This window comes from Mandrillus leucophaeus, unplaced genomic scaffold (genome assembly GCF_000951045.1).
Source record: "Mandrillus leucophaeus isolate KB7577 unplaced genomic scaffold, Mleu.le_1.0 Scaffold210, whole genome shotgun sequence".
Lineage (NCBI taxonomy): Eukaryota > Metazoa > Chordata > Mammalia > Primates > Cercopithecidae > Mandrillus > Mandrillus leucophaeus.
The window spans coordinates 3342930-3365457 of NW_012102144.1; the positions used below are offsets into that span (position 1 = coordinate 3342930).

A 22528-nucleotide genomic window follows, 5' to 3' on the forward strand; every position below is an offset into this window, starting at 1 on the left:
GTGAGTCTTAAAATTTTTATTGGAATGTCCAATAAACAGAAATCTTCAACTGCCACAGATGATGCTAATAAATCCTTTTCTTCCTAAAGTTTTAAATAAAGTATCTTAGATGGCAGCAGCAGTGAAGGAAAGTGAGAGGATAAAAGCCTTAAAATGAGGGACTCTGCAGAGCCATCTCAAGAGAAGCTGCCAGCGAACACGAGTCCCAGCTCTTTCTTGTCTCTTATTTTCCCAGTTAGTGCGGGAGTGTTGTGTAGCCTGCCCAAGGTCATTTGGTATATCTGGATTCTAATGAGAATCTGTTTGGCTTCATAGCTTTTGCTGTTTCCACTCATCCTGTTGCAGTCCAGAAAACAGTTAAACTAAAATAATAATCTGTAGTCAAAATCATTTTTTAAGCATCTGTGGTCCCACACAAATGTGAAATATTCTTTATTTCATTATCATACCTCTGAACGTCCCTGTCAGTGACTTGTACATAGTTGTCTCAGCCAACAAAACTTAAAGCCTTTGGAACCTTAGAATGGTAAAATGTTAAGGTTGGAAGGGACTTGAGAAATCTTCGTGTCTGATAACTTTCCTTTGTAGATAAGGAAATAAAGATATCAAGGTCAGCTGGGCACGGTGGCGCACGCCTGTAATCCCAGCACTTGCGGAGGCCGAGGTGGGTGGATCACCTGAGGTCAGGAGTTCGAGACCAGCCTAACATGGTGAAGCCCCGTCTCTACAAAATACAAAAAAATTAGCCGGGCATGGTGGCACATGCCTGTAATCCCAGCTACTCAGGAGGCTGAGGCGGGAGAATCGCTTGAACCTGGCAGGTGGAGGTTGCAGTGAGCTGAGATCGTGCCACTGCACTCCAGCCTGGGCAACAAGAGTGAAATTCTGTCTCAAAAAAAAAAAAAAAAAAAAAAGATATCAAGGTCACCCATCCTATTAATATGAAAAGCAAGCTGTAGCCCAAATATCAAACTCCCTATCCTTCCCTGTAGCAATATATGCTGTTCTTCTCATGTTTGACTTCTCTTTTAACCCTCACATTTAATTGCCAAAGCTCTACCAGCTATTCTTCTAAAATGCCTCACATGCTGGTTTCTGTCTCCAAATCCTACTCCTCCTAACCTAGCTCAGTCTCCCTTCTCCCATGCACTCAAACTCTGTGGCAGGAACCTCCTGACCGGTCTTTTCCTAAGCCACCACCATGCCTGTGCCCCTCTCCAGCTCACATGGGCTTTGACTTTTCCTTGGGCACCACAGAACTGGTTTCAGAATCTTCTGCTGAGTTGCTTCTGCAACTGTGGGTGGGGCCTGGAGGTCAGGGTGGAGTCCACAGAACTTCAGCATACATCTGATGGTTTTCTCAGCTTTGGAGTTTGAGAAGGATCAACCTTTAGGAGAGGGAAGGCAGCCAGCCTCTACTTAAGTGCTGTTGAACTTTTAGTGCCATTTCAGTCTATGCTGTAATTCATTTCAGCTGTTTCAGCAGTTTCTTATTAAATGCCCACAGTGGGCCAGGCACTGTCATAGTCATGGGGATATGAAGGCATTAATTTCTATTTAGAGTTAGAGACACATGTTATTCTTAAAAAATTTAAAAAAGAGATTCCTTTAGATTGTAGGCTCTATGGGGCCAAATACCTTGTTTTAATCATTTTGTATCTCTGGTGTCTACCTTAGCATTGGGCACTTACGGACCTTCGGTTAATATTTGTGGTGTTAGTGGAGATTGAATTAAACCAAGATTTTCTTTTAACTTTCGTATTGTTTTACTTAGAGACTTTCCATAAAAAATTGATACTCTTTAAAGAGTTCTTAGGTTTTTTTGGTTCATTCTGTTATGACTGTCCTTTCCATCTATTCATTTTTTTCTTATCTAAGTTAATAATGGAAAGGTAAGTAATGATTTAGTCATCAAGAAAGAAAGGTATTGCTGGGTGTGGTAGCGTGCCTGTTGCCCCACCTACTCAGGAGGCTGGAGTAAGAGGATCACTTGAGCCCAGGAGTTTGAGCCCAAAACATAACGAGACTCTTGAAAGAGAGAGAGAAAGAAAGAAATTAACATGTAACAATTTTTTTTTTTGAAAATCAAGTATTTATACAGTTATATTTTGATTTTGTGTCAAATTGAAAAATACACATAACACAAATATGTGCCTTGATCTCTATCAGTAAATGTACTGTGTTTTATTCAGAATTAATATGCTTTAAAAGTGTATTTTATGCTCTTAGAGTATTTGGTCTTTCCTTGTTTCTGTTTAATACGTTTTAATTAGAAAGAAATGTTGCACCAAGTACAATTGCTCTGCCGGGAACATCAGTGAAGGGGATCAAATGAAAGAGATCTGTTAAAGGTGACCAAGCGCTCTGTCCAAAGAAGGCAGAGTGCAGTGACAACCCAGAACCTCAGAAGACGATACCAATCCCTCCATTTCCCTCTAAACTGCCACCTGTCAATCAGATTCACTGGGACATTCTGTGGGCCTGGCACCACCAATTAAAGCTGAGCACAAAGACCAGAAATTAGATGCACATAAGGGCCTGTATTCTTTTACTTACCCAAATCAAAAGGATATTCCTAGCACAGAAAAAAAGAGGCCAGAATCTGGAAGTCATTATGAAAAAAAATCAAAGGTGGAAAAGAGGGAAACGTCTCTGCAAAGTTCTGAGAAGATGCGTCCTCCTGAAGTGGCTCTTCTTCCTGAGGAGGGGTTGCCTGCCCTGGCAGAGTCTGCTGCTCTCCTTGAAGGAGTTAATACAGTTGTGGTGACAACTTCTGCCCCAAAGGCTTCGCTGGCCTCCTGGGCCAGAATTGCAGCCAGGGCAGGGATGCCAGAGGCAGTGAATGGAATCTCCACAAGAGTGGTGTCAAGCGGCATGTGGTCCATGGGAGAAGTCTCCCTGCAGCCACAGATGGTTGGGTTCACCTCCAGTTTCATGCTGGACAAGCCTGGGTTCCCGAGAAGCAGGAAGGGAGAGTGAGTGCATGCATGCCTCTCGCTTCCTGCCTCCAATTTTCCACCCCCACACCTTGCAGACAATGTGTTGAGCCCCAGATGTGTTCACAGGAACAAGATCTTCAGAAGCCTTCAACGGAAAAAGAATAGCAAGAAAAAGGGCACATCTCTGGTAATGGCAGAAAGCCTGGACAGTTGAGTCCGTGGTGCTGCTGGCAGGTCAACTCTGGTCCTCTCCACACCTGCTTCTAGGCCATGCAGACTGGTGGGTTGCAGATGTTAGCCTAAGACCGTGGCAATGCCTGCTGCTTTGTGGTTTCAGATAGAGACTCTCATGTTTAAAAATGGAAAAGCATTTTACAAATTACTATTTAATTCTAGTTAATACGTAGAAAAAGTCATTCACACTACCCCTCTAAAATAGAATAACTTCTGCTCTTTTAGGCGGGAACTTCAGCTGGGCATTGGGAATGGGTTGAGTGAAGAAATAGTAGTTTGTGTCTGTGCTCAATTTCCCTCCTCACAATACTGATTATTTTAGGAGTTGCTCCATTCCAATTGGATATTTCATAAATTGTAAAGTATTTTAAGGCGAAGAAAGGCCGTTAATTTTCTCCCTCCCCAAAACGCATAATTTTTAATATTCAAAATAATGTTTTTCAAAATTTTCTTAGTAACCTAAGATTTCTATGGTTTGACTCCAGGATAAAAACACAAGGCACTTTGTCTGTATTATTTCCACTTATAATTGTTTTATATATTTCTGCTGTTAAAAATGTTTAAGGTTGCTTCCCACTTATAAATATATAATACATTGAACTTAAAATATATTTATTAACCAGTTCTCCAAAAATAAAAATGAAACATATATAAAATAATTCATCTGTTATATTTAGGGAACTGTATACATTGCAGTGCAAACAATTGTTAGTGATCTTTACTGAAAGGATGAATCCAAAAAGTTTGATTCTGTTTTTCATGATTCATTTGCTTATTTTTTTCTTTATTAGTTGGTGGTATGGGTTGGATCATTTGTTTTAAAACCACTTTTTGTATGATTGACATACAAAAAGCTACACATATTTAGTGTATCAAATTGAGTTTAATTTTTAATTTTTTGTGTACTTCCTAAATTTATAGTCCTGTGAGTCTTAGGACAGATCTGTTTTTCACTTGTCCTGTGTTTTAATGTCCGTTTCCAACATTGTTGTATTATGACGAGTAGGGGATTTTTTTTTTTTTTTTTGCCACTTTAATGAAGATACAAGAAAAATAACGTGCTGAAAGGAGTGGCGGAATTGAAAAATTTGTAACCATCATGATATGGAATTAATAGATTTGGGAAAGAATCCTCAAGAATGTTAAAGTGGAGGAGGAAAGTTTGTTAAGAAGCAAGATGGTTTTATAGTCTATGTTATTCCCTCCCACCTGCCATTGGTTGTTGGTGGTCAGAATTATTCAGTGTAATAAACAGTACACACATTTTTCCCTTTAAAAAGTTGTACAGATTGTTTTGTGTTTTTAGTATTGTGATGATGATGCGTTCTTTTGTAATAATATGAAAAGAGAATAAAAGTCCCATTAAGATGCAAATTCAAAGAACAGGTTATTTCATACGGAAGGTGTTTCTTTATAGTTAGACTTCAACCATTTTCCCCATATAACTTGATTTAATATGAAAGCTGGTTCTGTGAGGCACTCCTCACGTGAATCAGTGTTAGACCTTCATGGTCATAAACTCAGAGCATGTGGTGCTAACACATTACCTACTAATAAATAGGAGATCAGCTGTGGACTCTAGATTTCCCCGTCAGCTCACATATTTTTAAATGGTTTATTTTCATCCTCTTTCCTTTGAAGATGGGACTCTAAAAGGTCTGTCAGCTGATCCATTTCTGTTTCCTATTTAACAGTACCTCCATTCATCGACAGCTGCTAAAGTCATCTATATTAAAAGATCTTTTAACTTAAAAGTCTCTCAGCATTCGAGAAATAACTTAGGCATCTTTATAGAAGTATTATACATTCTTTAATCAATAAAGCTTGTGTGTCTTGAACATTTCCTAGTTAGCAGTAAAATACTTAGTTTCTCTTTATAAGATTTTCTTTTATAATTACTTGCATTTAGACTTGTGCCCTTAATTTTCTATTTGTTGTCTAAATGGCACCATTTAAAGTGTTCTAAGAAATTTAATGTTTCCTTATTGGATTAGGAGAACATACCTTTAAGGAAAAACTACCCTCTGAGCAGGTGATTTACAGTATTATTTTCTCCTGGCCAACCTTTTTAAAAATCCAAAATATGTGCCACCTAGCTTTTTAAAAGTTTCATTAGAATTAGTTATGTATTATGACATATTTGTGAAGTATGTAAAGTGCTTCGGACAGCACCTGGCACATTGTGAGCACTAAGGGTTTGCCATTATTATTCTTACCTTGATTTTAAAGATGTGAAATATGGAGATGTGACTTTTTGGTTTTTACATTAGAATTTCATATTAAGTTGGTGGCCCGTTCAGTAAAATAATAGCTTACTGTAAAGTTCTCTGCAAAACATTTTCCATTTTCATATTTAATTTGCATGAATATCATAATTTTTATTTCTCTCCTCTTGGAATATCTCTGTAGATTTCTTTTTAACGTGTCATACTTAAGGACCTCTTCATTTTCTTAAAATTCTGCATCCTTCTGTTAACCAAACACATTTAGAAAGTCATTCAAATTTTATGCATGTAAGTGGTACTGAATTGGAAAAGCAAAGGATTGTTTACCCCAGGAGCAAGCTGGAGTGTGTACCTGCTTAATAATGAAAAACATTGTGATCAATTTGCTTTTAACTAGTTCTCCCTCTTTTCCCCCTATTTCCTTACCCCCAAGAATGAATATAAGTGTTAGACAAAGTTGAGGTGAATTTCCATTAGGGTTTTAAAAGAAATTTTTCATTATAAAGGAATTGGATATTTATTACATTTTTAAATGTAAGAAAATTGAAAGAAGAAAGGCAGTAACAAACACTAAAAGACCATTAGTATTTTGTGGCAGATTGTTCCAGTTTTTTTCCTCCTACTCTATTCAGTTTTACTTATTTGTTTGTTTATGAGCTAGAGCTTTGCTCCATCACTGTTACCTTGAACTCCTGGCCTCAATCCATCTTCCTGCCTCAAACTCCCAATGTGCTGGGATTATGGGCATCAGTTTCCCCAATTCATTTTAATACTGATGTAGGTAAAGATTATAAATTTACTTCTAGATTTAAAAGCTGTGGTATTTATCTTTATAACTGCTTTAGTATGTTTTTTCTAGGGATCTATTCCTTCATTCAGTAAATAATTACAGAGAACCTCCTATGTGCCAGATGCTGTTCTAGGGGCTTTGATTCATTAGGACATCCTACTCCTACCCTATCCTTAACTTTCTGCCTTCTGCTCATCTTTCAGTACACTCTTGACATCAGGAGCTTCCAGTAAGTTAGCCTGGCAGATAGGATGTGGTTTGTGTGAAGGAGCGAGCTGTCAAAATTGACTCCAGGGTCTGGTTTGGCCTATACAACTGGGCCTATGTAGTCATCTTTAAGATGGAGAAACTGTAGGTAGAGCAGATTTGGGAAGAATGTTATACAAGTTGAGTTTGGACATGTTTAGTTTAAGATACCTATTAGACAACCTAATGGGAATGTTGAGTAGATAGGGAAAAACACTGATGTTCTCATCAGATGTGACAAGAGGTCAGCCAGAATTTTGCGCAATTATCAAGATTATTTAAATGTTGTGTATGTTATATATATGTGTGTGTGTGTGTGTGTGTTAAATGTTAGTCTACAACAGGAGTAGGATATATATAAAATATATTTCATGTGTGTCTGTTCATATCTTCATCTACATATTTCTGTGTATTCTACCTCTATTGTAGGCTGTGTGCTTTATCCTGACTTGTGCCTTGAGATGCTAGCTAACAATGATAGTATCTATATAAGTGATCCTTAAATAAATAGGCATATAGTGGATGGGGGGAGTGGGTAGGCATTTTTTTTTTTTTTTTTGTCAGCAGAATACACAAAGTTTGTAAACTGCCGAAACACCCACACAAATTTTTGCCCATTCAAAAAGTTAAATGAATGCTGTGGACGATTCTGTCTACAAATTGTTTAAGCAACAATTCCTCAAATATGAAACTTTCTTATAAGAAAATTCTTTTGATACTGGAAGAACCAAACTCATTTGAAAAGAATCAGATCCAAGATAAACTACCAGCCTATAGCTGTTTGTCCTTCAAGAACAGAATCCATGGGAAAATCTTCGTGGTTACTCCTTTTCTTGGGTGGTGATATGTGAGAGTTTGTGTATCTCAGTCAATTTTTTAAACCTTAGATTTATTATTATTATAATTTAGATATTATTTACATATATGGAAACTTCTCTTAAGAGAGCCTTATTTAAAGTGCTTATTAATTATTGTTTAGTTTATATATCTATATATAACTCTGGTACTATGCTATATCTAAACTCTTGGGTTTTCTAGGGCAAAAGTCATTGTATGAGAGTAAGAAAAGTGTTTTCTTTCTCCCTTCCTCCCTTCCTTTTCCTGTGTTTCCACCAAGTCATTTTTTCTTTTACTGTACTCACCAGTACTTTTAAGGAAGGTTGATTGATACTGCGAACAGTAGACATCCCTATCTAGTTTGAATTTGTATTTCATTTAACTGCTGTATTTTAGTTTGAATATTGGTTTGTGATCTACTTTTTTCATAAAACGTGGCTTTTGTCATTACTTAATACCCTTTTAAAAATCCCATTTTGTCACTTTAACCTTTTAAATCTCATTTCCATGCCTATCCTTTTATTTCCAACATTTCTTTATTTTGTTTTATGTGTGTTTTTTTAAACGGAATATAGATGTCTTTTAGTGGATAATTTACTTTATTCATGTGTCATATAGTTTTTTCTTGCTTTCTTTGCTGCATATTTTAACTTGCAGTTTATTATATCTGATTTTTGCTGGTTTGATCAATTTATTTTGGGTTTTTTTTTTTTTTTTTTAAATCTCTTGTTACTTTGGAAGTTCTACCGTGTATTTCCATTCCATTAATGGCGACTTTTTCTTTCCTTGTACTCAGAAACATTTATATGCTGTTATTTAAAAATAAAACATGTGACTTTCCCCACCAACTTGTCTTTGCTATAATAACTTCTCTCTCCTGCATACATCCCTCCTCAGTAAGGTGATAACTTTGGAATATTTTCACTTTCCTCTTGTTCTGCGACCCCCACCCCCACACCCACACCCAGCCAAGAAGTTTTTGTTTTGTTTTGTTTTGTTTTGTTTTGTTTTGTTTTTGTTTGTTTATTTTGAGACAGAGTCTCACTGTGTTTCCCAGGCTAGAGTGCAATGGCACGATCTTGGCTCACTGTAGCCCCTGCCTCCTGGGTCCAAGCAATTATCCTGCCTCAGGCTCTTGAGTAACTGGGATTACAGGTACGCGCCTGCAAGCCTGGCTAATTTTTGTATTTTTGATAGAGATAGGGTTTCACCATGTTGGCCAGGCTGGTCTGGAACTCCTGACCCTCAGGTGGTCCACCTGCTCTGCCTCCCAAAGTGCTGGGATTACAGACGTGAGCCACCACGCCCTGCCTCCAGCCAAGAAGTTTAGCATGCGCCTACTCCTACTGTGTTTATCCCTTCTTCCAATGCTTTGATATTCCTGAGACAGTTACATACTTTCAGTTTAATCCTTAGCAGATAATACTTTGCTGAACATCTGTTTTGTTTCAAGTATTCTTAATTAGAATTTATTACAGTTGCCATACAATTAATATTACTCATTTATAAATGAGATTGAATGTATACAACTACCATATTTCATAAAACTGAAGCACTTTTTGCATTTTAGCACCTCTGGAATTGAGATGTACCTTATAATTGATGATTTTCTAGAATTAGACTTACAATTGTAATTTGGCAGCACTTGGATTTTCTTTCTTTTTTTTGAGATGGGGTCTCTTTGTGTTTCCCAGGCTGGTCTCAAACTCCTGAACTCAAGCTGTCCGCCTGCCTTGGCCTCCCAAAGTGCTAGGATTACAGGGATGAGCCACCGTGGCCAGCCAGTGCTTGAACTTTATTATCTATCTGGTGGAATAGATACAGATACATGAAACTGTGTCTATAGAGAAAGCTGGTGCAGGCACAGACAGGGTTTATTTCATACTGCTCTTATCTCTCTTGTCCTTCCCCAGAGATCTTTAATTCATTTGTTCTTCAATCAGAGGTCGTTCTCAGGTATTTTTCTATATGACACATGTGGGTGGTATATTTTCTGAGTATCCATCCATACATTTTTTTCAGGACAAGTGACAGGTGTTGTGTTTGGGGATTGCTACTTTTCTCTCAGTAGTTTGTTAGAGCCATTGCTATGGCTTCCAGTGTCATAGGTGAGAAGTCTGATGCCTCTGATTTTTTTTCCGAAGTACTGTGTTCTACCTACCTGTAAGCTTGTAAAAATACTTTCTCATAGAGTCAGGAATTTAGTAGGATGTGTCAAGATCTGTGTGTAGAATAACATGAGCGCTTTTAATCTGCAGACACGGTCTTTCTTTGGCCCAAGCAAATTTTCTTCTGCTTTATTACTGCCTCTCCTCTGTCTTTTCATCTTTCTTCAGCTGGTACTGCTGTTCATCTTATTAGATCTGTCCTCCAAGTCTCTTATCTTTTCTATCGTCATTTCTATTTTGTTGCTTTGAGCTGTTTTTTCCATTTGACCTTCCAGACCACAAATTTGGATCTTCGTCATAAGCCATTCTTTCCTTCATTTAATCTACTACATGGTTTATTTGGAAAATCATGTTTTTAGATGTGGGAAAGCTTCTCTCTGCTGTAGTTAAATCTCCCCAGCGTCCCTTAATTTTTCTGACTCATGTTGGCCTTTCTTTCTCCAAGCAGCTCTATTTCATTTGGGGTTTATTCCCTTCATCTTGACCCCGTCTTTCTGGATGCTTAGCCTCTTTATGTGTTGTCGTGTTTTCTTGGTCAGCTCCTGAGGGCCCAGGTCTGATTTTGGCCTCTAATGATTCAAGGAGATGTAGATATGCTGCCTTCCCTGTTCCCCACCCAAGGGTCATCAGATCTCTGTGGGCCAGGCTTTTCTTAGAACTGTTAGTTTATGGTCCTTGTTCTAGGATTCCAAGAGACTTGTCTCCAGATACTTGCCCAGAACCTAGAGAGAAAAAAAGCACACACTCCAGTTCCCTCCTCTGTATTACAGAGAGTGCAAGCCTTCACTTCCATTTAGCTGTCTGCAGGTCCCAGGGCTGTGTTCTGTTACAGCAGACAGATTGAAAATGGTAATGGAGGTCAAGGAAGATGAGTTTGTGTCTGACTCTTTCTGGAATCTTTTTGGGCCTGGATTTTTTATGTTTTCATTCCCTTAACAGTTGTGGATCTTTTGTCTAGACTTAACAACAGTAGGTAAAACAGCATTTGGCATGGAAACTAGAAGACCTATAGGAGTAATATATTACTGTTCTCAACTCTTTGCTTCTTTCTCTCTGAGAAGATTGATGATACTTCCCTGTCTCTTGCAGTGTGATTGATTTGTTGTGTCTCCTGTCCCATAGTCAGGCTTGATTTTATGACTTGGCCAATGGAGTATTTGTGGAAGTATACGAGTCCTGAACAGAAGCATTCTTTGTTTGTTTGTTTTTTTGTTTTGTTTTGAGACAGAGTCTTACTCTGTCGCCCAGGCTGGAGTGCAGTGGCATGATCTTGGCTCAGTGCAACCTGCATCTCCCGGGTTCCAGTGACTCTTGCGCCTCAGCCTCTTGTGCCGCACACGAATAGCTGGGATTACAGGTGTGCGCCACCATGCCTGGCTAATTTGTTTTTATTTTTAGTAGAGACGAAATTTTGCCATGTTGACCAGGCTAGTCTCAAACTTCTGGCCTTAACTGATCCACTGGCCTCAGCCTCCCAAAGTGCTAGGATTATAGGTGTGAATCACTGTGCCTGGCCCTGACCGGAAGCTTTAGGAGATATAGCAGATTTCTGTCATCCCTCTTGCTTCTGCCTTCTACCTTGAGAATAGCATGTCCCAAATATGATCTGTTGTTCTGGATTGGATTCTGGGAAAGAAGACACTCAGGGCAAAAGCCACAGCTTTGAGGGCAGCCATAGCTAACCCAGGGCTAACATGTAATGTGACTGAGAAATACACGTGTGATGTATGCCACTGAGATTTGAGGGTTGTGTTGTTACTGCAGCAAGCTAACTGATAAAATCTGGTTTAATTTATTGTTTCTCCTTTTATTAGCTGATACATATTTTTCCTACCAACTTTAAAAATCTGTATCAGATCCTACATTCTATTTTCTCTCTCTCCTGATTTATCTCTTAATTGGCTGATATAAATGAACTATTGTAATTAGGGTCAAACACTGATTACTTGTGGTAGAGTGTTTATAAGTTATGTAGTAGGTTCCAACCTGTGTAACAACTGGGGAAAAAAGCAGTAAACTGGGGGCAGTGTCTTGTGGCTGTTAATTGCCTATTTATTGAATGTCCTAAATTCTGTTCCAAATTATGATTGTAGAAGCATGGCTTTTCTCTGAATGTATAAAGCAGATTATTTGTAGATCTCAACATCTGGATGGTAGTGCTGTTTTCTATTATCATAAATAAGAATTAATTGGGAAAGCATTTATGGAGTGATTTTCCAGAGTTGGGAATTCCTGGGATGTGTATATGTGCGTATTTATCTGGCCTGTTGGATTAACTGAAGAACAAATGTAAAGAATGGGATTTATTTTTGTGTTTTATCCTTTTTGTGTATAATTGATATTCTTTTGTCTTATTGTTCTGCTCTCAAAACACTATTCTAACAAATATTGTAAATTAGCAGTAGATGAGTGGAAACGGTAATATTATTCCTTGGACCATGAGCCAGAAGACCCGGGTTTTCCCATAACTCTTTTAGCCTTATCCCCTCCCTTCTCTTCGTCCCTTCCTTTGCCTTTCCTCCATTCACTGATGTAATAAATATGTATCGAGTGTCCTGTTAGGTGAGATGCTAGATGTGGTGAGAAGTAAGCCAGCCTCCCTCATCAAGCTTACCGTCTTCTCTTCTGTTCTTTAGCCCCTTCTGTCTTCCAGCCATACGGCAGTATAAATTGGTCCATGCTGCATTACTGCTAAGCCTCCTCGTTGCCATCTTTTGTTAACAGGGCTGCTTTCAAAGGTGTTTTTAATACTGGATTGTTTTGGGAAAGTTGGGGTGGTGAGGAGGGAGGGAGGAAGGAAGGGGGGTAGATGAGTAGGCAAGTAGGAAAGGAGGAAGCTAGGGAGCTGTTCACAGGACCTAACCACCCAACAAGCTGCTTTTTATTAATGTTTTTCATGATTCTTTTCTAATTGTAATTTTGCATAAATGCACAGAGGATGTATCTATACAGATGATTTGAATATTAGATGAGAACCTTTCTTGTTCCTGGCTAGGTTTTAAAATTTTATTTTTTAAAATTTTATTTGGGAAACCATCAATTAAAACATCTTTGGTACCAGAAAAATTGCTCAAAAATAGGGAAAGCCTGGCTAAATACGCATATGCCTTTGTTAACAAGGACATTTGATAAATTAATAAGTAAAATAAAATCTACCTTTTATTGTTATGTTTCTTGAGGCATTGGTCACTCATTTTTCCTCTCCCCTCTTTGTTGTTGTCTCAGTAAAGAGATGCTAAAATGTGCTGCTGAAAGGGAAGGAAAGTTCGGGGTGGGAAAGACAACGGAACTGTACACAGTGATGTCATTCTCAGCTGCAGGAAAAAAATCTTAAGGCAACCGGATTATATTTGATAAAAGATTAAAGTTGCATGCAAATTCTAACTAAGAACAGCTGTTTCCTGATCCTGTGCCAGTTCTAACATTTTGATAGGAATTCTGGTTTTGAAATTTCTGAGTCTTAAGTTTACTTTCCTCAACTACTGCGTGGCTGTTTTCTTAAAGGACTTAAGTCAATACTGCTTAACATACTGGAAATGACTGTGAAGAACCAAAAATGAACTTCTTTGATTGCTCCTTACAAGAAGTTTTCAGGTTTCATAAACAAGAATCATCGTGATTGCCGAGTGACAATTTTAAAAATTGTGGTGTGATGCAGAGTTCATTCCAGGAAGCCAGTGAAAAAATGGAACATATGTATATGTGTGTGTGTGTATAATTAGTAATAGATTTTTAAAAACTTTTCAAGTGTTCCTGATTTTTTATTAAGAACCTCAACTAGCAAAAATTGTTCCTTTTTAAAACTTTGTTTTTAGGTGAGGTACAATTTGTATCAACTGTGACATCATAATTTATATTTTGCTAAATCAGACATGTGTTGAAAAATCTTGATACCATAATTGCACTGCATCAATAATGCTTACAGACTCCTGGAAGTAGGATGAAATCTAAAAGCAAATACTGAACTTTAGCTAGGGGATTGGTTTATATTGAATTTTGCATTACAATCACTCACTTCAACTATGAAAGCTAGTGTGATTTTGTAATCATTTTGATTGATTTTTTAAACTTGATACCTAAAAGCAGATTTCTTTGTGTTCTGATACACCCAGCCGTTCACACTGGGCGTTTTCTAAGGATGATTGTACTGTGGAAATGTTAACGCTGGGTCTTAGTCTACCATGTTAGTGTGAGGTATGTTGAGGAATATTTACAGTCTGTATGATACAGTTAGAATGTCCTACACATTAGAAATGATTGATTAAAATGAAATGATTGAACAAAGTTGTGTTTTATGAGGAAGAAAAATGGAAAGAACCCATCAATGAGGGATAGTTAAATATTATGAAATTCTGTGCATTAGAAAGAATGATAGATCTATTAATGTATTAACATGGAAATACTTAAGATAATGTTGGGGGAAAAATCAAGTTTTGGAACACATACTAATGTTTAAAACAAACCCCCTGAAATTAAAACCTAAAACTAAATGCGTGGAGATAAATCAGAAGATTTATTCCAAATTGTTAATGACAGTTAACTTTGGTTGAACTTCTGTATATTAATTTTAATGCAAATGTAGTCATGCTTTACACATACACTTATTTTTTATTATGGATGTACACAAAGTAAATTGAATTTATTATATAATGAACCATGAAGTACCCATCACCAACCTGCAAAAGCTATCAGTATTCTGCCGTTTTTATTTCATTTATGTCTACACTCATTCTTCACCTTGACTACTATTATATTTTTTACAGTACATTTTTAGGTAAAATTCATATATATTGAAATGCACAAATTATATATGTACACTTTTGACAAATGTATAGTTGTGTAATCCATATCCTTATGATATTGAATGTTTCCCTATTCACAGAAAGTTCTCTCATCTTCAGTCTCATTCTGCCTACCCAGTTTATTTTTGCCTTTTCTGGAATTTTATACGAATAGAATCATATAATCTGCACTCTTTTTGTTTCTTACTTCTTTTGCTCAGTATAACCTGTGCAAGGGTTGTCAATGTTACAGCAATGTATCAGTAATTTTTTTCATTGTGTTACTAATATTCCTTTATATGAATACACCACAATTTGTTTAGCCCTTCTCCTATTGATGGACATTAGTTGTTCTGATTAAAGCTGTTACGACATTCATGTATAAATCTTTTTGTGGACGTATATTGTTGTTGCTCTTGGATAAATACCTAGGAGTAAAATTTCTCGTTCAAATTAAAACCTGAGCAACCACCTTTGAAAGTTTTAAGTTCCCACCAGCAAAGTATGAAAGTTGTCGTTGCTCCATATCTTTTCTGTTGTTTGATTTTCTCAGTCTTTTGATTTCAGCCATTTTAGTGGATAATGGCACCTCATTGCAGTTTCTTAAAAAAAAAAAAAATTGAAATTGTGGGAAAATTGCCACTACCATAATCATAAAATTTGCCATTTTAAACATTTAAAGTGTAAGATTCAGCATCATTAATTACATTCACAGTGTTGTGTAACAGTCATCACTATCTATTCCTAAAACCTTTTTATCACTTCAGACAGAAAGGTTGTATCATTAAGTACAGAGCTTCCTGCTTACCCTTCCCCCAGCCAGGCTACAGCTTCGAACGCAGTTCCCCCACAAACAACTTCTAATATAGCTTCTATCTCTATGAATTTGCCTTTTCTAGATATTTCATATGATTATAATTATACATTATTCGTCCTTTTATTTTACCTGGCATGGTGTTTTCAGAGTTTATCCATATTGTGGCATGTATCAGAACTTTATACCTTTTTATGGCTGAATAATACTCCATCCCATTGTATGTATATACCATATTTTATGTATTCATTTGTGTGTTGATGTACTTAGATTGTTCAGCTATTATGACTTATACTGCAAGCTGGGATACTAGTGTCTGTTTAAGTCTGTTTTCAGTTATTTTGGCTGTATACCCAGGAGCAAAATTGCTGGATCATAAGGTCATTCGATGTTTAACTTTTTAAGGAACCATCAAATTGTTTTATCAATAGATTTTATTCAGCATTTCCCTGATGACTAATGATGTTGAATCACGTGCTTATGTTACCTATCTTCCTTTGTGAAGGGCTTGTTCAAGTCTTGTGCACATTTTAAAAATCAAGCTTTCTTTTTTATTGTTGAGGTTTGAAAGTTATTTTTATATTCTGAATGCAAGTCCTTTGTTAAATATACATTTTGCAAATATTCCACTCTGTGGCTTGCCTTTTTATTAGGTGTATACCTAGAAATAGAATTGCTGGATTTTATGCTGATTCTACTACTTAATTTTTTTGAGGAAGAGCCATACTGTTTTCAGGTGACTGCAGCCTTGCATATCCTTTGTTCACCAACAGTGAACAAGGGTTTCATTTTTTTCATACCCTTGCCAGCAAGGATATTTGTTATTTTCCGTTTTTGTTGCTAGTAGCCCTCCTAAAGGGTGTGAGTTTATATCTCATCATGGTTTTTATTTGTGTTTCCCTAATGATAGTGATGATAAACATCTCTTTATATGCTTGTTGTCTATTTGTGTATCTTCTCTAGAATAATGTCAATTTAAATCCTTTGCTCTTTTAAAATCTGGTTGTTTTGTTGAATTCTTTATATAGTCTGGATATTAACCCCTTATCAGATACATGATTTGCAAATGTTTTCTCTTATTCCGTAGGTTGTCTTTTTATGCTGTTAATTGCATTCATTGATGCACATGTTTTTAATTTTGATGTCCCATTTATTTCTTTTTGCTTTTGTTGCCTTGCTTTTTGTGTCATATCCAAGAAAATCATTGCCAAATCTAATGTTATGAAGATTCTCCCTGTGTTTTCTTCAGGGGGTTTTGTAGTTTTAGGTCTTATGTTTAGTTCCTTCTTTGACTTTAATTTTTATATAGGGTATGAGGTAAGGGTCCAGATTCATTCGTTTTCATCTGGACATCCATTTTTCCCAGTGTCGTTTGTTGAAAAGATTGTCCTTTCACTGTTGAATGGTCTTGGCACCCTTGTTGAAGATTATTTGACGATATATGCAAAGCCTTATTTCTGGGCTGTTTTATTTCACTGGTCTATTTGTCTGTCTTGATGCCACTACAACACAGTTTTGTTCATTGTAGCTACTTTTGAAATCAGAAAGTATGAGACCGCCAACTTTCATTGGGGTACCTTGAGGTCCACATGAATCTTGGTGGTGGATTTTGAATTTTTCTATTTGTGCAGAATATGCCATTGGGATTTTTCTTAACCTTTTGATGAGCAGAAGTTTTAAAATTTGATGTAAATTAATTTTTCAAAAGTTTTTTTTCTTTTGTGGTTATTGCGTCTTGTGGTCCCAGAAATCTCCTTCTATCCACAGATCACCAGTTTGCACCTGTTTTCTTTTAAAAGCTTTATGGATTGAGCTTTTATCTTTAGGTCTGTGATCCAGCTCTCATTAATTTTTGTGTAGGGTTTTGAGGTTGGGGTCAAGGCTTATTTTTATCCTGTGGATATTCAGTTGTTTTAGTGCCATTTATTGAAATCATTGTTTATGAGCACTCTTCTCTATTTCATTGTTTTGTCTATCCTTACGCCTGGTTACTCTGATCACTGTTTTGATTATAGTGGTTTTAGAGTAAATCTTGAAATCAAATATTGTCAGTACTCCACCTTTCTTTCATCTTTCAAGATTGTTTTGGTTATTCTAGGTCCTTGGCATTTTTATGTAACTTTTAGAATTAGCTTTTGATACTATTGTAAATATAATTTTTTGTTGAAAAAAGTTGTTTTTCATTTATTTGCTGCTAGTATTTAGAAATTATGTTGGGGGAGAGAGAGAGAGAGAGAGTGTGTGTGTGTGTGTGTTGATTCCTTAAGATTCTCAGCAAAAACAATCATGTCATTTGTAAATGGGGACAGTTTTACGTCTTTTCAATCTTTGCTTTTTATTTCTTTTATATTTTTTTTCTTTTTCTTGCCTGATTGCATTGACTAGGACCTTCAGCACAATGTTGAATAGAAGTGGTGAAAATAAACATTCTTACCTTATTCATGATCTTAAGGGGAAAGCATTTAGTCTGTCACCACTAAGAATGATATTAGCCATACATTGTTGGAAGTATATTTTATCAGATTGAGGAAGTTCCCTTCCATTCTTATTTTGATGAGCATTTTTATCATAAGTTGGTGTCAAATATTTAAATACTTCTGAAAAACAGTGAAACTTGTTTCCAGGGCTTCAGAAGTATAGTGAATTACAGACTAATTTGACATTGTCATTATCTTCATTACAAAATAGCGTTATATAACTGGCACTCTAACATGTAAATTGATACATTAGGAACCAGTTCCATCTACACAAAATTACTGTGATGATTCTGTAGAATGTAGAAAAAGAAAATCTAATCATTACCTTCAGTGATAGCATTTATGACTAATGTACTGAGTTGTGTTTGGAGATACTCCTAATGCCCCTGGCCTTGAAATCTGAAAGATTTACTTAAGAATCAAACTGCTCACACTCATCTCCTTTTCTCTATTAGATTCTGTTGCTCGTTTTTTTTTTTTTTTTTTTAAATGTTTTCTTTGGAAAGATGCTTTAGTTTTTATTAACCTAAGGAGTAACTCACTTTCAATTTTCCCCCTTTTAGGTTAATTTCTTTTATTGGGTATATGCTCTTTTCCTTAGGTACAGTATAAATAAATGAACTGTAGTTGTTAAAAAAATCAGAATGTATTTACTATTGGAATTCTTTCCCGCTATGTTGAATACTAGCAGACTAGCTTTGAATGGTTCTTACTTCTGTTGTTGTTTTTTTAAGAATAATTATCACTTTGGTACAAGGAATTTTTAGGTCTTCAACTTCATTTGTCCTTGGTTACCCCTGGAGTTGAATTGGAAAAGGTTCAGAGTATTTAAAAGAATGGTTTTGTTGTCGGTGGGACAGTAGAATGGAAAACCCTAAATTAACCACTAGCATTTGGAAATTGTCATGCAAGAAAAAGGAGACTCTACTGTGAATCACTTGTAGATCTTGAAAATTGCAGTGGGCCAGTCCTTGGATCCACTCTGCTATACATGGCAAGCCTACCAATTCCATGCTGTTCTTCATTCAACTAGAGGTCTTGCACACGGTTTATGTGTTTTTTAAATCTATCGCTAGAGAGTTTTTGGTTATTTCTGCCAATTACAAAAGCTTTTACAGCTTTTTAAATGGACTTTCTTGGTCCTTAGGCTTCCTAGATCACCCATGGTGGCATTATGTTCATTGTAGCTTACAGTCAAGTCTTATTTTTTAAAAATTTATTGGTATTGTAATGTAATTTTTTAATTGAAAAATAGAATGTTAGGGCTAAGTGATACCTTAGAAATCATATCTTCTGTCTCTTCAGTTGTATTATAAATCACTTTGCTATTAAAGGACCATTAGATTGCATTTATTTTAAGACCACAGGGTTAGAAGCATTGATTGGCTTCAAAGATAATTCTAGTCCCACACTTTGTGATAGGTGAAATGTGCTCATAATATAATTTTGTCTTTATTTCATTAGTGATGCCTAACTTGCCCTTCCTGTTTACCACACCCAGATTTCATTTTATCCCTATTTCACCTGGAATCCTCACATGCACTCTTGTATAGAATTATTGCTCTGTTTATTACTAAGTGGAATCCATGTTGAATTTTAGCAGGTTTCTTCCCCCTCCATCTGTGTCTTTGATGGTAGCTGGGTTTACTGCCACTCACTTATTAGTGCCCTGGGTCTTAACAACCTTATTCAAACAAAACATCTTAAATGGAGGCATTAAACAGGTCACAACAATGAGCCATTTTGTAACTTTAGGTGCAATAAAATGGGTATGTTGTGTTTTGGAATATAAGACCTCTGAGTACAACGATTCATTTTCTTCATCTATAAAACATTTTAGAATAACAGCCTACATCTGTTTGGGGGTATAAAATTCCACGTTTTGAAGAAACATCACTGTTATGTAACTTCAAGGCAGACGTGGGGAGGGACCTTGCTTTCTGACGGGCCCGCGTTCTGTAGACGTTGGGAATAGTGTTTGTTTTAGCTATGGAGCTGTATTTGCTGGCAGCCCATCTTTCACATGTGTGGAACACATTTTCATTATTGTTTGTTCATATTGTAAATGACAACAAGTGTGTGATACAATTTTGACTTGAAGAATATTTGAAAAATTTTCACACAGCAGGAATTTATGAGGGATATTTCACTACTAGAAGTCAGAAGCAAATTTAATTATTTAGGCATTTATAGCATATTTAATTACTTTAGACTGTCAATCTTGTTTTAGGGAGTAAAGCTGGGGTTTACTGTCGGCCCTCTTTTTAAAATAAGTACCCAGTGGAATAGTACAGCCAACCGTTCCAAATGTGTGATTTTAAAATTATTTCTTTAAACTGAAGGAACAGTTCAATGAGTAACTTTCAGTAGAGGAAATGGGCAAAATGTTTAATGATAGAATTCAAAATCTAAAGTATTAAGTACCAAATAAGTGTAGATAACACTCAATGCAATTTGTAGGTGATTTTAATTGAGAAGTGAATGATGCTAACGTGGATCGTTAGAGTGAATTTTAAAGCTTTTTTCGTCTTATAAATGTGAAATATTTATCTTCCTACTAATCCATAATCATACTACCTGTCTTTTGGGGCATATTTTATTACATATTATAGACTTTAAAAAATTTAGAAAAGCTTTTAGAAACCTATTACACAGTCAAGTTATTGTTTTGATAATTAATTGGAAATATAACACTTGAGTTTCAGAATGGATGGTGTCAGATGCTTTTATGTGTTTGTGACAATAAAAAACTAAATTTAACTACTGTTAGGGAAATTTGACATTCAGGGTGGGCTGGCTGCCTGTTTATGATGATAACAAACTTCTCTGAGATTCTAGCTTGTCAAATTAGCCCAGGCTGTTGACATTGATCTTTTTTCTCGTTGACATTTCCTTCCTGAATGGTAGACAGATTTTCTTTCTGTGGTCACTGTCTGTCAAATTTGGGGCCATCATTTGCTGTAGCTGAGTAAGACAGATGATGCTAATCTTTAAATTTCTGATTAAATATAAATATTTAAGAAATAACAATGCCAGGCCAAGGCGGGTGGATCACCTGAGGTCAGGAGTTCGAGACCAGCCTGGCCAACATGGTGAAACCCCGTCTCTACTAAAAATACAAAAATTAGCCAGGTATGGTGGCACATGCCTGTAATCCCAGCTACTTGGGAGGCTGAGGCAGGAGAATTGCTTGAGCCTGGGAGACAGAGGTTGCAGTTAGCTGAGATCGTGCCACTGTGCTCTAGCCTGACCGACAGAGCAAGACTGTCTCAAAAAAACAAAGGAAGAAAGAAAGAATGCCCTCAATTCACGTGAAGGTAAATACCCATTAATTCCTCTGAAACTGGGACATTACAGCCACGCCTACCCACCCACATGTAGTGATAGTGATAATGTTCAAAGTCCACATTTACTTTTCCCTTGCAGCTGGGCTGCCTGTGCAATGCCAGTACTGGGCCCATGGCGTGTGCGTGCCCATGGGCATCACTACCACCAGCACTGGTCCCCTGGGCTGTGACTGGACATTACTTCAGCTGCTGCGTGGGGTCCACTGGTGTTAAGACATTTTTATCTTAGGAAATATGACATGGGTGTCTTAAGTTTGAATTTCAGAAAATTAATAACAGATTGTACTGTGGGTGAATTTATATGCAGATAATTTAGATGTCTCCTGGGGATAGTGGTAGTTAGACAAAACTCTAGAGTCAGATTGTCTGGGCTTCTTACCTCCTAACTGCCTTTAGGCAAGTTACACAGCATCTTTGAACCTCATTCTCGTCAACTATAAAATGAAGGAAGTAATACTACTTAACTGTCTCAGCATGCGTTATGAGGATTCAGTGAAATGAAGCTTACAGAGTGCTTATTTGCAGATATCTGGCACATGAGAAGTGTTGGTGGTTCTAGCCCTTACTGTTAGACAGCTCATTGTAAATACCTAACTCTAAGTGTGGCGATTCTCTTGACTGCTCATACTTCATTACTACAGATGACTCCCCTCCCCAGCTGTGCCTGGGACTTGATCAGCGCTCAGACCCACGTCCCGCTGTGTTTTGTTAGAACCTCTCCAGTCCCCCAGCATTGACTGACTTGGTGATCCTTCCTTGAGGGGTGTGGGCTTCCCACTCCCACACTGGCTGCTCCGTTCCTGGAGTCCTGTTTCTCAAGTTTGACTCTTGTAGGTAGCTGTGTCTGCTTCCTCTTTCTTCCCTCCACCTACCCTTGCCCTCCAGCCTCCTCCCTCCTCTTTTCTCCCTTTTCTTTCCTTGTCTGCCCTCTGTTTTCTGTCTTCTGTGCTCCTCCTTTCTGCCCCCGCACCCTCTACCTCCCTGCTTTTGTTCCCCTTTCCTGCTTCCTTTTTTACCTGCCTCTTTTCCTCTCTCCACTTTTTCCTTTTCTTCCACTCCTTTCTCTCTCCCCTTCTCTTCCTGCTCCCTCTTTCCTCTCTGTTGTCTCCTCATTCCCCTAACACTTTTCCCCCTACCTTACCTTTCTTCTCTCTCGTCTGGGTTTCTCCTTTAAATCCTAACACTTTGCCTGCTAAGGAGTAGACAGCCTTGGCTCTTAAGCACAGAAATGTCAAGTCCTAAAGTGTTTTCATTATGCTGGGAAATATTTATTTTGTCATTTCAGTAGCCAGACTGTTGTGCTTCTCTTTCCATTTCAAAGGGGCTTCACAACATCATTTTATGTCCCTTGGGCTCAAAACTTAGAAGATCACCAGGCTCAGTGGCTCATGCCTGTAATCCCAGCACTTTTGGAGGCCAAGTCAGGTGGATTGCTTGAGCCCACGAGTTTGAGAACAACCTGGGAAACATGGTGAAACCCCACCTCTAAAGAAAACATACAAATATTAGCTGAGTGTGGTGGCGTGTGCTTGTAGTCCCAGCTACTCTGATGGCTGAGGTGGAAAAATCTCGTGAGCCTGGGAGGTCGAGGGTGGTGATCTGTCAGCCTAAGTGACAGAGCGAGACTTCATCTCAGCAAAAAATGAAAATCCACAGGCCACAGTTTTAAC

The 22528-nt window shown here is 37.2% G+C and overlaps 1 protein-coding gene and 1 pseudogene across 4 annotated transcripts in view; both read left to right on the forward strand.

Annotated features, from left to right (window-relative positions):
- SLC25A26 (solute carrier family 25 (S-adenosylmethionine carrier), member 26) overlaps nt 1-22528 on the forward strand; it is a 176997-nt gene that overhangs the window by 119220 nt on the left and 35249 nt on the right. The window lies entirely within an intron of this gene.
- Nucleotides 1227-3153, forward strand: LOC105539904 (annotated as a pseudogene).